Here is a 15,428-nt window from a genome sequence, read left to right on the forward strand (position 1 = left end):
AATTTATTGCTCCTCACTCAGAGCAATAAAGTTTAATTAAAGTCAGGGTCTCCATTTGATTTCTCTAATTATTTGACACATAACTTGTCAGCACTTATGATACTAACTACTAAACAGGAACCAGTTTCCCATTTTGATTCCATTAATTTTGGAGACTACCAATCACAGAAAAGATATTGTGTTGTATACTGAAAATGAATTGCTTATTTTCACTGTCTTTAGTCAACACTTTAATGGACACCTTTACATTTTTGTTTAGTTGTGTTTCTTGTTGCTATCATTTTGTTGGTTTCTGTGGTTTGTTGGTTGATTGGTTGGTAGGTTGGTTGGTAGGTTGGCTGGTTGTTCGGTTGTTTGGCTGGTTGGTTATATTTGCCTTGAGGAAATTATAGCACTACAACCACTATATTCTTGTTATTCACTAAACACAATAAGAGGTGATCTTGCTGAGTGGTTTAGTCACTTCCCTACTCCTGCACTGGTAGTCCAGCCATTTCCATCCATCACTGATTTGATTCATATGGTGATAGCCCATGTTCTTATGTTCTTGTAGCCTCCAAAATAAGATCCCAATAAACCTTCTCTTCACAAGTGTCTTGTGTCAGATATCCTGTTATAATGATAAAATATTGATTAATACAAGAGTTCTCTTTATCTCAACCACAATGTCAAAGAGTGATGACTAATACATTACTAAGCCAACATTAAACAAATATTCTAAGATGTTTTTAAAGACATGGAGTGTGGAAGAAAGTAAAGAAGACAATGTCACTAAACTGAAGGTCTTATTTGAAAATACAGCATAGGAAGGATTTCTTTTTAAGCATGTTTGTTTGGTGTCAGAATTAGTTCAATCAGTATTCTTGTATTGAAGGATTACATTCCTTTGTGGCTCATTAGCCAGATATAATCATCAGTTCAGTACTACATGAACCTATGAGAAAAGGACCATATTATATGACAGTTTGTCTTTAGAGCATTAAGAAAGAATCTGTTACTTGGATACAAATTAATTTCTCATGAAATGCAAATAGAGTGATGAAATCTAATTACCTTTTCCATGTTCTATTTCAGACCCTATCAACACTCAAAAAGGATGAGCTTGTATATGTCAAAAAGGTACATTTGGAAGGCAATTGTCGTATATCATGTTAAATATAATGAAACAGATTTTCATCGTTAGAAAAACTTCTTTCCTGACTAAATTCACAAAAAGTGAACGGTCATTTTAGCGAATCTAATTAAGATGTTTCTCCATGTCCATTGGATGAAGGGTGCAGGTATTTACTGTCAAGAATAGAAACGATTTTCTTAAAGGAAGCACACACTGATTCTGTGACTAGATTCTACTGGACTCTTAGGATCACACTGCTGCCCAAGTGGCTGACTCCTCAATCTGCAAGAGAGGCTGAATACATCCCTTGCAACTCAGAGTATTCAATGACCAGCACTCCCAGCACTTCTCTTTACTGAAATGGTAATGTGAATTTAGAACTAACCTTTTAAAAATTAGAATTTAAGAGATTCCTCCACATAGTTAAAAACCAGAAAACAAATGATTATTCTATCTCCCTTTTAAAGGCAAGTAGTGTCACGACAATCATGTGAATTTGATAACTTCTTTGTTTGATCCTTTATTTCAGCTTCCAGGAAGTCACTCCTCTAGAAACTTGTCTTATTGTTGTTGATCACTCCAGGCTAATTAATAAATAAGGCAGTCTCATGGATGTTTTTCATTCACTTCTCTCTATATAATGGACACCCAATTTCTGGTCAATGTAAGAGCATCAACAGCTGTTGTTGAATATTTTTAATTCCAATCTGGTGTTTCTATCCTGCCTTTGACCATTGAGTTCTTAGAAAAAAGACACACACAACCTTTATATTTATAGTAAGACTTAATCAGCACAAGAGCTGGATAGCTATCTACACTCTATGCTATAATGTCTATTTCCCAGCCAATAACGCCATTATATATTTGTGATGTTTCATCTGGGCTGCCCTTGACTCCAATTAGCCAGCCCACAAGGCCATTATTTTAATAATCTTACCTCATGGTGTCTTCTCCCTTTTTCACCCTCTCTCTCATTATGATTTGTGATCTCCTCACATCCCAAGATCAGTTAACTAGGCACCATATATATCTCTTCTGCCTACCTATTAGCTATAGGTTAACTTGGAGAAGGTTATATTACTTCACTGGAGTACTTGCAGACTCTCAGGTCCCTGGAGGCAACCTGAGTTTGGTAGCCAGTATTTAGCTTTACAATACAAGACCAAACCTCTGGTGAGAAGTCTGGTGTGATTCTGATACGTCTGCCTTTATATGTTATTTGACATTTTCCCTTATTGCTTTTAATACTCTTTCTTTGTTTTGTGCATTTGGTGTTTTTGACTATTATGTGACAGGAGGAATTTCTTTTCTGGCCTAATCTATTTGGAGTTCTGTAGGCTTCTTGTATGTTTATGGGCATCTCTTTCTTTAGGTTAGGGAAGTTTTCTTCTATGATTTTGTTGAATGTATTTATGGGCCCTTTAAATTGGAAGTCTTCACTTTCTTCTATACCTATTATCCTTAGGTTTGATCTTCTCGTTGTGTCCTGGATTTCCTGGATGTTTTGGGCTAGGAGCTTTATGCATTTTACATTATCTTTGACAGTTGTGTCAATGTTATCTATGGTATCTTCTGCTCCTGAGATTCTCTCTTCTATCTCTTGTATTCTTGTAAATAAGAAATACCCAATTTAATAAAAATGGAAGAAAAATTAATTAATTAATTAACTTTTTAAAAAAAGACCAAACCTCAACAATAGAGGTTTGCCTTTTCTCCGTGGAGGTCAATGTTACAGATAATCCCAGCTCCTATATCTGCTATAAATCTGCTGGTGTCATAAACACCTGCATCTCAGCTCAAGCCTTAACTTTGTGCTTGTCCATCCATTCTGACATTAGGGTCTTTATTGAAATATTCAGCAATAAGTTTCACTTAAACATTTGCTTCCTAGAAAAATAGATCCATGAAAATATCTTAGCAGCACTCCGCTTAATTTGAATCTTGGAAAAATAATAAATTTCAGATTCTTTAGTAGAGTGTTCTTTATGATATTGATATAACACTGCATTGAAAATAACAGCAATGAAAATTACAAATGGCTTTCATTTAGCATTTGCTCAGGATCACTGTCATGCTTATTATTTTTCACTTCAACCATCTTAACACTGTAAAATGTTATAATTGTTATTACTATGGTTTTAGGTGAAGACACAAAGACTATGAAAATAAAAGTAACTTTCATAAGAGCTTGCCACAATGAAGTAGCTTAATAAAAACAGAAAGCATCATTTGCATACACTGTAATGGTTTTAATACTGTAGAATATTTTTTTTCTCAATCTCTATAGGTAACCTATCCTCAAATCCCAAAAGTGGTCAGATTAAGAAATAAACACTGTAGTCACAATGTGCCTTTTGTAAAGAGGTACCGGGGTATAACAGGTACTGATATGAGGACAGTAGGCTCAGTATTACATGGTCACACTTTCTGTAGAAATGTCCATATGATTTAGTAGACTATCTGAAGAGCATGGTCAGAGGGAATGAAGAGCTATCTTACTACAACTACAGTCTCTGATAATGCCTCCCATCCTACAGACATTCTAATTTTCAATAACAGGAATGGAATTTCTGAAGAATATGGATTTTTTATTTATTTAGTATTGCTTTGTTAAAGTGTGGTTGAGAAAAAGAGGGAAAAATAGAAGACCTGAGAATAATTATAAAGTAGAAAACAGAAAAAAGCAGAAAACACAGAGATGTTTCAAAAGGTTAGGAAAATTATCAAAAATCACATTAATAATAATAAATTTAATGTCATTGACAAGATGAATAACTAAGATACATAAGCCTCTATATTTTAATGCTTAAAGATTGTTGATATTAATATTAAAGTTCATTTCTTATGAAAGTAGCTTTATTTTGATTATTTCTTTGCATTTAATATTTTGTGAGGAACTATTCTCAAAAAAGTGAGGGAAGTTTGCAAAATTATTTCTGCCACCTAATTCTTGAAATGCAGAAGGTCAGATATATAGTTTAGGCATTATTGCAGATAGCTTGGGTTTGATTCCCAGCACCTACTTCTGGCCATTGCATGCACTCTGTGCACACAATGCATATACATACATATTTCTAAATACTTATGCTTAAAATAGGAATAAAAACTAATTTTAAAATATGCTTCACAAAAAAATAATATTAAAACATATTTGAGCCAGAATAAGATTACAGGCTGAAACTTACCAAATACCCAGAAAAACACATTCATCACATAGGCAACAGAAAAGTGCTGTTGAGGTGTGAGGAAGAAGAAACTGTTTATAACCATGTATATTGATAACAGCATTACCAAAAATTTCAGAAAGTCTCTTCAGTATATACCTTTCCATTCACAGTCCTTTTTTCAGCAAAGAAATTTTACATGTATGTGCAAATCAAAATTTTACTGATAATAAATCATAAAGAATTTAATTTTGATGCAATTGCTTGACTTTAGCTTAAAAATTCTTTGGTATGCATAAAATTTTACCTTTCATTAAATAAAGATAGGAGGATATTTGCATGCTAATGAGACAATGTACTTGTTTGCTTTGACATAAAGAATTAAATCTTGGTTAGAATCTGATACTGTGAACAAAGTTTTCAACAATGTACTGAGATGATTGACACGTTGATTTTACAACTGTCAGTACTGAATCCATATAAATATGTATCACAAAATGACAAGTATTTAGTGCTATTTTAGAAATTGCAGGCTGATCTCTGAGTTTGAGGATAGCCTGATCTGCAGAGGATGAGTTCCAGGACAGGTAGTGTATGTATGTCTGATTTTAAATCTTTTGATTTTTTTTTTTACACCATCTCATCACTATGTTGTTGAGAACCATTTAAGTTCTGTTCCTTTTGTCTCCATCCCTAGCCATAGGATGACATGCATGACTCTTCCTATCAGTTTAATGAGTGCTACAGATCAAACCCAGGGCCTTGCACACGCTGGGAAGACACTCTATCAACTAAACTACAGCCAACCCAAGAAAAATATTTCAAAATTTATCAATTAGCATATTACATTCAGGTCAACCCAGTTGTCGCTGTGGTTTGTATTGTTTAAAGCTTTTTCCTTTACAAGAAAAAGAGTCATTTGTTTGTTTGTTTAATAAAAAATAAAAACTCCAGAATTTAAAAAAAAAAAAAGAAATTGTTAGAAATCCTGTCTTAATTCAGAGCAAACTTCATGGTCTGTGTGTGTGTGTGTGTGTGTGTGTGTGTGTGTGTGTGTAACTCAAGGCAACAAATCAAACATCAGTTTCTAACACCAAACATCTCAGACAAGCACATATGATATGTATGAAAAAAAAGAGATGTAATTTCCAATGATCCCTTGACTGTTTAACTATAATAAGGTTGTAGAACCTGAAAATTTGCACTTATAGAAGCCATATTTCTAACCAAGTATTCTGTAACCAATCAAATATTTTCCATACAGGTAAATTTTAAAGCATATTCATCATACAATCTTTAAAGATTGAAAATTATATGAAAATGCTAAATTAGATTTTGTGATGCTAAAAAGCATGGATTATTTGAACAATTGATTTTTCTTTGTCATGAGTCAGACATCTGTCTTGATTCATTTCCTAACGAGCCACATGCTGATCACTTAATGCAAAGCACTAAGTGGCTAATTAAAGAATTGAACAAGGCCCCACAAGCATAGGTAGCAATATACATCTTGGTCTTCATGAAGATTCTCCAAGGAATAGAGCAGGGGCTTACCTCCTTGTGAATCTTGCTCACCTAACTAGTCTGCCTTGTCTGACCTTAGTGGGAAAGGCTGTGAGGTACCAGGATGGGTTGGAATCCAGGTGTGACCTCCCCCTTCTCAGAGGTGATGGGAAGAAGAGAAGGAGCCATATGAGGGGGAATTGGAGGAGAGAAGAGTCTAAGATCGAGATGTAAAGTGAATGAATAAATAATTTGATGAAAAAAGTAAGTTAAAAAAAAAAGGAATGAACGAGTTCATTCTGTACTTAATAAGTTTAGAGTACAGTCCAGTGATCTATCAAATGCACCTGATTGAGGTTTGAAGTTTTAGTAAAAGTGCAAAAATCCTATGTACTATAATAGGAAGAAATTTGAGAAGCAGTTTGAGAAAGAACAAATTTTCATGAAGTTATCTTTCTTATCTCCACTGTTGTATTCCATTGTCACTTGTTTTAAGGACTCTGAGGAAATGTTTTCTATTTATCCAATCAAGTATTTGGGAGGTTTTATTGTTTCTTTTTCTTTAATTTTTTAAAATAATGTGAGATTTATGAAAGCCATAGTGCTTCTGTGCTTTAGAAATTTGTTTCATTTTCAATAACTATCACCCAGAGCCTGTGCAAATGATGATGTTACTATTACTGAAAGAATGTTTAAGATACTTTATGCCAGAAAATTAATAAATTACACGGAATGTACAAAGTTCCCTTTAAAAAAGGAGAAAGATACTAAAAAAATTATTTAAGAAAAATGGAGGGGAAAATCCAAATATTCCTGTACAGACTAAATTAATTGAATTTTTAAGGAATAACAAGTAAAAACATTAGTATTGAACATATTCAGCAATAAATATTGGATGTGGTAAAAAGAAATAATGTTGATCATATTTAAAATCTCAGAAAATGGAATCCTTTCAATCTAATTATATATATTCAGCAAATAAATTCCCTGAGTCTATAAGCCATAAACAGGGCAAATAAATATACCATAAGCATTCCAGTGACATGAATGAATGCTCAAAAACATGCACACATCAAATAAACAAAAATAAAGAAAAATTGTAGACCATGATCATTTATGAACATAAGCATACCCCCTGTAGAAGGAGGAGGTCACACCTAGATTCCAATCCATTCTGGTACCTCATAGTCTCTCCCACTGAGGCCAGACGAGGCAAAAACCAAATTGTAGACCATGATTACTTATGAACATAAGCACAAAATCCTTAATAAAGTACATTAATTAAAATCCATGTATGTTATATGTAATATATGTGTGTTTGATTAATAAATTCCCATATAAAATGAAAGGAGACAAAACATCAGGTGATCCTCTCAGTACATACATTAAAAGCTTGAAAAGTTTTTCATATTTATTGACCAAAACAACCTCAACAAATAAAGATAAATGTCTTTACAATAGATAAATAGGGACTATAATAACATTTTCTGCTAACATATTGATAACTGATGATGTCTGGGGAAGAGAGAGACATCCAGTTGTACACCAAATGACAAGCTTCCCAGGTTCCAATAGGTATTTCTAAAGCCATGGGCACACAGAGGGTCCTAGTTAAAAATAAGTCCACAAACAGGAATGATTGTGGCAAAGGGATAGGCAAGGAGGAAGGTGAATAACAAGAGGGTATATGAAAGACAGAATAGAAGGTGGGCATAGAAACAAACAGAATGCATTATCCATGCACAAAAATGTCAAACAATTATGACAAAGAATACCTTCACAGAAAAAAACCTAAAAGTACATTATTGTCCATAGCAAAGCCTTAACATTTCTACAAATACACTAAAAGCACAGCAAATATATTGATTCCTTCTGGTATTCAACATTGTACTAAGTCCTGAGAAATTCAATGAAAAGCAGGAAACAAAATGAGTCAATAACCTTCCAAGTGTACATGACTTAACAGAGTATTAGACACATGCTCACTATGTTCATAGCAGCCATATTTATAATAGCCAGAAACTGGAAACGACCCAGATGTCCCTCAACAGAATAATGGATATAGAAAATGTAGTACATTTACGCAATGGAATACTAATCAGCTTTTAAAAACAATGACTTCATGAGATTCTAAGGCAAATGGATGGATCTAGAAAATATCCTGAGTAAGGTAACTCAGGCAGAAATCCATGTATGTTATATGTAATATATGTGTGTTTGATTAATAAATTCCCATATAAAATGAAAGGAGACAAAACATCAGGTGATCCTCTCAGTACATACATTAAAAGCTTGAAAAGTTTTTAATATTTATTGACCAAAACAACCTCAACAAATAAAGATAAATGTCTTTACAATAGATAAATAGGGACTATAATATGTACTCATTGATGGTATGTACTCATTGATAAGTGGATATTAATCAAAGAGCTTGGAATACCCACAATACAATTCACCTACCACATGAAGTTCAACAGGAAGGAAAACCAAAGAGTGGATGCCTCAGTCCTACTTAGAAGGGGTAACAAAATAATCAAGGGAAGTAGAGGGTGGGAGGGATTTGGGAGGAAGAGAGGATGGGAAGGGGGAAAAGAGGGGCAGAATCAGGTATGGAAGGAGATGGAGGAGTTGTACAGAGGTCAGGAAATTGAACAGATGTGTGTAGCAATGAGGGATGGGAAACTGGGGGTAGCAACCAGAAAGTCCCAGATGCTAGGAAAGCAAGAAGCTCCCAGGACCCCACGGGGATGACTTTAGCTGAAATATCCCACAAAGTGTAGGGAAAACCTGTGGAGACCATACCCAGGTATGCCTATTAGGCATGCCTGTTTCCCTTTCCCCAGCCCACTTAAGGAATGGGGCCACACACACATCAAGAAAATTTTAATCATGAATTATTCCTGTCTAAAGAAAATACACAGGCAAAGAGTGAAGCAGAGACTGAAGGAAAGGCCATCCAGAGACTGCCCCACCTGGGGACTCATCCCACATGCAGATACCAAACCCAGACACTATTGCTGATGCCAAAGAAGTGCTTGCTGACAGAAGGAACCTGATACAGCTGTCTCCTAAGAAGCTCTCCCAGTTCCTGACTGATACAGATATGGATGCTCTAAGCCAATCATCAAAAGGATCACAGGGACCTTAATGGAGGAGTTAGGGGAAGGACTAAAGAAGCTGAAGGGGCCTTATCAGGGATCAGTGGGAGGGGAGGCCCTTGGCCCTTCATGCCCCAATGTAGAGGAATGGTAGGGTGGTGAGGTGGAAGTGGGTGGGTATATGATGCAGCGCCCTCACAGAAGCATGGTAAGTGGGGATGGGATAGACGGGTTGCAGAGCAGAAACTGGGAAAGTGGATAACATTTAAAGTGAAAATAAATAAAATTCTCATTTTTTTAAAAAGAAAAAAAAACAAATGGCTTTAGGTAAAATAAGTAGAGTGTGTCTGTTTAGTGAATACATTGCTATGCTGTAAATATGTTATGTCCAGAGTTAATATATTTGAATTCCTAATTCCAAAAGTGATGGTTTTAGAAGGAAGTGCTTTGTCACTTCTGACAAAGAGCATGAGAACAGGTCAAATTTGGCTTAGTGCACTAACAAAAGAGATTCAAAAATGATACCTCATCCTTCCAAGTGTATGAAGACAGAACAAAACTCAGTTTGTATGACTGGAAAAGTTGGGCCTTATCTAACACTGTATTTTTCATTGCCTTGAACTTAGAATTTCTCATTTCTAAACTTCTAGGCAAACATTTTTGCTGCTTATAAGTAACCTTGCTTAAAGTAGTTTTCTACGGTGTCCCAGACTAAGACAGGTGTCACCTGGATATATTGCTCATTACCATATGAATTGCATATAATTATGTTTCAAACTAATGAAATGTATCCAACTTCTGGGTCACAAAATTACTGATGGGTGATGAAAAATATTAAACATATTCTTATCATCACAAGCCTTGAGAAGCCTGAGTTTATTTTTTGTATTCTATTTGTGAGAAATACCTTAGTTCTGAACCCACTTCTCTTTGAAATCTCAAATTTCATATCTGAGAATAAGCAGGGGTATGTCCACACTGACTCTGTAAAGAATAGGCTAGCAAAATGCAGGCCTTAAGAAAATAAACACACTTGCGATCATGGTGTTGGGGTTGCAAAGCTCCAATTGCCTTGTAGTACAATCAAACTTACATTGAATGGGCTCCTAACTGTCTAAGGTTTCCCACAAAGCATTTGAAAGCAAACTGCCATAGAAGGCAGGATAAACTGTGCACAATAAATTGAATGCACAGTGGTGTTCACTTAGACTACCTCTCTTCCACAAAAGTGCCATTTTAGAAGTTACTTAGTAAAACCTTAAGGGTTTTTCTGTAGCTAACTTTGGTGAGATATCTGGTCTGCTCTCTCCGGGAGTTGTTTGGCTATGATTTCCTGTTTCCTCTCTGGTGTCCTAAGACTATAGCATTACAATCAAGGAGATACAGGACAATAATGAATATGGTGTTATTTTTGTTTTGCTTTTTGTTTCTAACTGAGGTCACTGAAATCAGACCATCTAGATTTTGCTTCAAAGCATCTGCTGATCTCCCACTGTAATTTAGACACAAGCTTAATGAGATGGTCTGATTTCAAGGGTTCAACACATAAAACTCAAGAAGGATGACCAAAATGTGAATGCTTCACTCCTTCTTTAAAAGGGGAACAAGAATACCCTTAGGAGGGAATAGGGAGGCAAAGTTTAGAACAGAGGCAGGAGGAACACCCTTTCAGAGCCTGCCCCACATGTGGCCCATACATATACAGCCACCCAACTAGATAAGATGGATGAAGCAAAGAAGTGCAGGCTGACAGGAACCGGATGTAGATCTCTCCTGAGAGACACAGCCAGAATACAGCAAATATATAGGCAAATGCCATCATTAAACCACTGATCTGAGAACGGGACCCCTGTTGAAGGAATCATAGAAAGGACTGAAAGAGTTTGAAGGGGCTCAGGACCCCATATGAACAACAATGCCAACCATCCAGAGCTTCCAGGGACTAAGCCACTACCCAAAGACTATACATGGACTGACCCTGGGCTCCAACCTCATAGGTAGCAATGAATACCCCAGTAAGAGCACCAGTGGAAGGGGAAGCCCTTGGTCCTGCAGACTGAAGCCCCAGTGAACGTGATTGTTGGGGGAATGGTGGTAATGTGGGGAGGATGGGGATGGGAACACCCATACATTAGGTTAGGGGGAGGGGTTAGGGGGATGTTGGCCTGGAAACTGGGAATGGGAATAACAATCGAAATGTAAATAAGAAATATCCAATGTAATAAAGATGGAGGGAAAAAAATAAAAATAAAATAAAATAAAATAAAATAGCACTTCTCAAAAAAAATAAACCTTTTACATGCTCTCAAAAAAAGTAAATTACTCTTGCTAAAAACTTAAGACAAATGCGATGTGTGTTATATGTGCTTTAGCCACAGGATATACCTAACAATACAATAAATGCAAGCAATGTGGCCACTCATTCCTGCGGTTATTTTATTTCTACTACACATCCATTATTTAATCTCTATATTACAATTTCACTTTCACGAAACTACTACCCATTGCAGAAAAAATATTATGCCTTTCCAAATCATGTATAAGATTTCTCTTTTCCACTTGACCATATAACATATCAGTCTGAGTAACCCTTGAGACAACAACACTGTAAGGAAATTGTATTCTATTAGAAGAAATTGTGTAGCACCTGCAGTCACCACATTTGTTTTCCTGTAGTTAAATTGCAATGCTAACAACAAATTCTTTAAATTTTTAGACAAATGCTGAAACCTCATTTTAGAAGGTATACAACAAATGACTCTGTGAAAAGTAGAGAAAGACTTTTTAAAAAATTTTGTCCTGGGTAGATTGAGGGGTTTTTTTTTGTTGTTGTTGCTGTTTTGTATATATTCCTTGACAAAGAATCTCACTGAATAGAATGAAAAGGAAACTGTAATCATGACAAAGATATTACTAATATTTACATGCTTTGTAAGTATGCAGGATGTTGTAGTGTAACGCCATTCCTAGAGAGGGAAAAATTGGCGATGCCTCCCACACTTGGGGTCATAGTGCTGATCTGTTCCAAGTTGGTGAACAAGTCAATATAATGGGGTTACTTACACAAGAGTTTGAAGGGGCTCGAGACGCCATATGAACAACAATGCCAACCAACCAGAGCTTCCAGGGACTAAGCCACTACCCAAAGACTGACCCTGGGCTCTAACCTCATAGGTAGCAATGAATAGCCTAGTAAGAGCACCAGTGGAAGGGGAAGCCCTTGGTCCTGCAGACTGAAGCCCCAGTGAACGTGATTGTTGGGGTAATGGTGGTAATGGTTTGGGGCATGGCTGCCCCAAAACATACACTTGCTCCACAAGGACAACTCTGGAGGTCTCTGCAGAGCTTATTAAGTTCTTATTGGTTCCCAAGAAACAATAGTTCAGTTTTGAAGATATATCTTGCTTCTTTTGTATAAGAATCTCACAGTAATTATCGAATAGAAGAACTAAAACTTACTCTCATAACCCACATCCAGGACCATATTTTAACCATAAACAAATTGGCCTTTTGATAGCATGTCTTAAAATTTGTAGCTATGCACAAATTATATTTTCACATTTTATGGTGCATGAATATCTCATCTGTGTTGAATATTGCCAAAATACTAAGACAAAATCAAGCAGCTGAGTGAGAAAATAATTCTTAATATTTTTTACAGTGTCCTTTGTAACCTCTTGCCAGGTAGAACTGACCTGGTTTCTGTCACAGTAAATTTTCATAACTGGGTCTTTTCTATCACTAAAGGTTGGTTTATAAGCATTTAAGTGCATCTTGCTACTGGTGTGGTTTCTTCCTTGGCCTAGGCATTTACCTACACTCTTCTTGTGTTTTGTCTTCCAGCATGCATCCGACTCTCACTGTCTCTACAGCTATTATGTAATACTCACTCAGCTCAGTATCTTTTACCATGAGCCTTAATTCATGTCAGTTCTTCACGCTGTAATGTAGTATGTCTTTAATGTGAAATGTTTAGAAATCTATGTATTTTCCATTGCACAATGTCTCAAGATTTACCTAAGCCATTGCGATAGGCTGTTCACAGAATGGGTTACACCTCCTCTCTGCTCTGTCTTTCAGAATCTTTTGATACCAAGCTTGGAGCATGTGCTCTTCAGCATTCAGTACATGACAGAGATGAGAGCAGAGCTTCTAGATTTCTGAAACCCTCTCTACCTTGGAGGTGGTAAGCATTTACAGAATTAAGTTTTGTACTAGAGGCAGAAGAGCGTGCATGTGAACTCAGAAGAGAAAACATCTCCATTTTGGAGGCCAGTGTTTGTGAAGGTGTGTGTATGGGGGTGTGTGGGGTAGGGTGTTCATGTGCAAGCAAGAGAAACTATGGAATGAGGAAGCCAAGAATAAAGAAACATATAACTTTCAGGGGCTCTCTATTACTTGTGAATTGTTTACTTAAAGAACCTTAAAGGGTACAGCTTCCCTTCAGAATGCAGTATTTCTTCCACAGGAAATCATCACACAACATCTATAAATACTTCACTTGATTAAAGGGCTGTTCCAAAAAGACATACATATGATACAATTTTGTTTGCTATATTATGTTCAGTGGTATATACTATAAATATTAAAATTGTTTGCTTAAAGTTTTCTTTATAGCAACTTTATTTCACAAATCTATTGCTTATTTGTACAAATTAAAGAGGTCAGACACAATGAATTTGAAAGGACATTAAAAACATATTCCCTCTGAGCTAAGCTGCTATGGCATGTACACTGGAATTCTTTCAGACTGTCTCACAGTGGTTTATGATTTGAATCACTAATGAACAGCCTCAAGACTTGCTTCTCCTCTTAGGTAAAAACTAAATTTCCACCATCCATCATTAAGGATTTTTTTAAATAATATGCTTCATTGAATTAATGGAGCTCATATCATCCAAGCCTGTTTATTTGGGTATCTTAGTGGGAATGGATCCTTAAAATTAAGTTTAGTGATAGGAAGAAAAGATACGTTCATTTTCTTGCTCCCTAACTTCTAAAATATGAATATCTACAAAATAAAATAGTTCTAAGAGACAAACTTGTGGAAGGAAATAATTATACTGCAATCAGATCTGTACATTGAAGGGGAAAGTTAAGGGTTCTTTGGAAAGTCAGTTGCATGGTATTTTGCTGGGACAAACACATGAAGGAATATTTTGTTAAAGTAGTCACAGGTGTGAAATGCTAAGGCAGACTTGTGAAGGAATGTTTAGCTGAAGCAAACACAGGAGAGAAGATGCTCTGCTTAAGGAATTTTTGCTAACAACATGCATGTATTCATCTTGTCCATTTACATTCTGTAGTTGAACTCCATTTGTTGGGACTTCTGGTAATGTGTTGTAGATTATTGCTGCTTCCAAGGACTTGGGCTGATTGGATGAACATGCTAAGACAAGACGTGTGCTGAGGCAAGAGCTGTGCTGAGGCAAGGCATGTGGAAGACGTGATGTTTGTAGGTTATAAATAGGAGAGAGTGACAGAGACAGAGATTGGCTTGCTGAAACAGCTACCAATGCAATACTTGTGTCTAGCATGTCTTCACTGATCTTCGTTTCCCTGAGACAAGCGTAACCAAGAACTTCTAGTGTCCCTTCAGGTCCCTCCTGCTGACTGGAGCTGAGGCTAAGACTGAGGCTTGGCTGTCTCTGCTAGGACGTGCCACCACTCTTGCTGACCCTACTTTACTGAACTTTACTGCTGGTGCATCCTTGAAGTATACAAGTGCATGCTAACTTGCCAATTTCCCTACAACACAGAAGGGAATTGCTCCAAAGAAACTTTCTACTAAACAGATTCACTTCCCGTATCCTTTCTTTCCTACTCCTCTGGTGGTTGGTGAGCTACAAAGGAGATAAAAGAGTTTAAGAACCATCTCTAGAAGAATGAAGACCAAAGTATGGATGTTTCAGTCCTTCTTAGAAGGGGGGACAAAAATACTCACAGGAAGAAATATGGAGTCAAAGTTTGGGATAGAGACTGAAGGAAAGGCCATCCAGAGACTGCCCCACATGGGGATACATCCCACATGTAACCACCAGACCCAGACAATATTGTGGATGCCAAGAAGTGCATGTTGACAAGGGCCTGATATAGCTGTGTCCTGAGAGTCTCTGCCAGAGTCTGACAAATACAGAGGCAGATGCTCAACTATTGAACTGAGAACAGGGTTCCCAATTGAGAAGTTAAAGGACTGAAGGAGCTGAAGGAACCGAAGGAGCTGAAGGAGTTTGCAACCCCATAAGAGCAACAATATCAACCAAACAGATTAAACCACCACCCCAAGAGTACACAGGGATGGACCTATGTCTACAGCTGATTATGTAGCAGAGGATGGCCTTGTCCAGCATAAATGGGAGGAGAGTCCCTTGGTCCTATCAAGGCTCAATGCCCCAGTGTAGGGAAATGTCAGGTCGGAAAGATGAAAGGGAGTGGGTGGTGGGTGGTGGAACACCCTCACAGAAGCGGGGGTTGGGGGGATAGCAGGATTCTGGAGGGGAAACCAAAACAGGAGATAACATTTGAAATGTAAGTAAATAAATAAGTATT

General features: G+C 36.7%; 1 long non-coding RNA gene across 3 annotated transcripts in view; it reads right to left on the reverse strand.

Annotated features, from left to right (window-relative positions):
• Positions 1-210: 210 nt before the first annotated feature.
• The window catches only part of LOC134486295 (uncharacterized), a 63,704-nt gene continuing 48,486 nt past the window's right edge, over positions 211-15,428 (reverse strand). For 2 of the 3 annotated variants that reach the window (XR_015684958.1, XR_015684959.1), the window contains one exon: positions 221-610. This is a non-coding gene — a long non-coding RNA (uncharacterized LOC134486295). Of the gene's footprint in view, positions 611-15,428 lie in introns of all 3 variants that reach the window. The other variant, XR_015684961.1, reaches the window with a different exon arrangement.

Source organism: Rattus norvegicus, chromosome 3, assembly GCF_021556685.1.
Source record: "Rattus norvegicus strain SHRSP/BbbUtx chromosome 3, alternate assembly SHRSP_T2T, whole genome shotgun sequence".
Classification (NCBI taxonomy): Eukaryota; Metazoa; Chordata; class Mammalia; order Rodentia; family Muridae; genus Rattus; species Rattus norvegicus.